The sequence below is a fragment of the Microtus ochrogaster genome, unplaced genomic scaffold (assembly GCF_000317375.1).
Source record: "Microtus ochrogaster isolate Prairie Vole_2 unplaced genomic scaffold, MicOch1.0 UNK32, whole genome shotgun sequence".
Taxonomy (NCBI): domain Eukaryota; kingdom Metazoa; phylum Chordata; class Mammalia; order Rodentia; family Cricetidae; genus Microtus; species Microtus ochrogaster.
In genome coordinates this window covers 4,203,405-4,205,143 of record NW_004949130.1, presented here as the reverse complement: position 1 = coordinate 4,205,143, position 1,739 = coordinate 4,203,405, and positions in this window count along the sequence as shown.

Below are 1,739 nucleotides of genomic sequence, written 5' to 3'. Positions count from 1 at the left end.
AATAAAAGGAGCTGGGGGGCAGGGAGCTGGACACTTGCCATCAAGCCTACTGATGACTTCTATCCCTGGGACACACAAAGAAGAAGGAGAGAACCCTCCTTCATAGTCACCTCTCATCACAGTAAATAAATGAGAAAGACATCTGAAAGCCTAGTTGGAACCCTCAGTACCACAAATGAACGTGTGTGTGTGTGTGTACATTATTATTATTACAGGTGGGAGAAACCAAGTGAGTCATGGTGGCGCATGCCTTTAATCACAGCACTCAGGAGACAGAGGCAGGTGGATCTCCAAGTTTGAGGCCAGCCTGGTCTACAGAGCGAGTTCCAGAACAGCCAGGGCTACATAGTCCCTGTCTCAAACAAACAGAAGACCTGGAGAAACCATGACAAAGTGTATAGAAACTACTATTCAAACTTTTGCATACATTGTATTTTTTTTGTTGATCAGGGTCTTTGCAGCTCTCCCTGTCCTAGAACTTACTATATAGCCCAGGTTGCCCTCAAACTCAAGAGATCTGCTTGCCTCTGCCTCCTGAGCACTGGGACTAAAGGCAATCACCATGTGTACATTCTTTTTTTAAAAATATTTTATTTATTTATTATGCATACAATATTCTGTCTGTGTGTATATCTGCAGGCCAGAAGAGGGCACCAGACGTCATTATAGATGGTTGTGAGCCACCATGTGGTTGACTGGGAATTGAACTCAGGACCTTTGGAAGAGCAGGCAATTCTCTTAACCACTTTGCCATTTCTCCAGCCCCACCATGTGTACATTCTAACAAAAGTTTTGCTCAAAACCTTTTCAAGTTTGCTAGGTTTAAGCCTTAACAAAAAATGTCCTTATTTTTTAAATTTACTGATTTTATGTATATGGGTGTTTTACCTGAGCATATATCCATATACCAAGTACGTGCCTGGGACCCACAGACGCCAGAAGAGGACTTTGGATCACCTAGAACTGGAGTTATAAACCACTGTGAGCCACCATGTGGGAGATGAGAAGTCAACCAGCCCCCCTGAGAAAGCAGCCAGTGCTCTTAACTGCTGAGCCATTGCTCCAGCTCCTTTAAGCATTCTTTTTTCCAGGCTGACATGAGTCAAAGATATTTAGTTTGTTTTTTTTTAACTGAGTTATGAAAGTTTGTTACATATTTTGAATACCAGTGTACTGTGTGCTTTACAAATCCTTTCTACCAGTTTATGACTTCTTGTTTTTGTGTCTTCTTAAGAACAGAAGTTATTTTGGGGGAGTTAGAGAGATGGCTCAGCAGTTAAAAGCATTTGCTGCTCTTGCAAAGGACCCAGGTTGGGTGCCACCCCCACACCGCAGCTCACAACTGTCTGTGACTCCAGTTCCAGGAAAATGAACAGCCTCTCCTGGTCTGGGTGGGCACTAGGTACACACACAGTGCACTGTCATCACGAAGGCCAGTCAGACACATAAAATAAAATAAAAATGTATGTAGCCCTGGCTGTCCTGGAACTTGCTCTGTAGACCAGGCTGGCCTTGAACTCAGGGATCTGCTTGTCTCTGCCTCCTGAGTGCTGGGGTTAAAGGTGTGTACTGTCACTCAGCTTTTTAAATTCCTTTTGGTGAGGTCCATGGTTACTCTTCTCATTGCTGTGATAAAGCATTTAGAAAAGCAGCCTATGGAAGAAAGGCTTATCTTGGCTTTAGGACTGAACACAATCCCCAAGGTGGAGAAGCTGAGTGGCAAACATCTAGTCTGGATG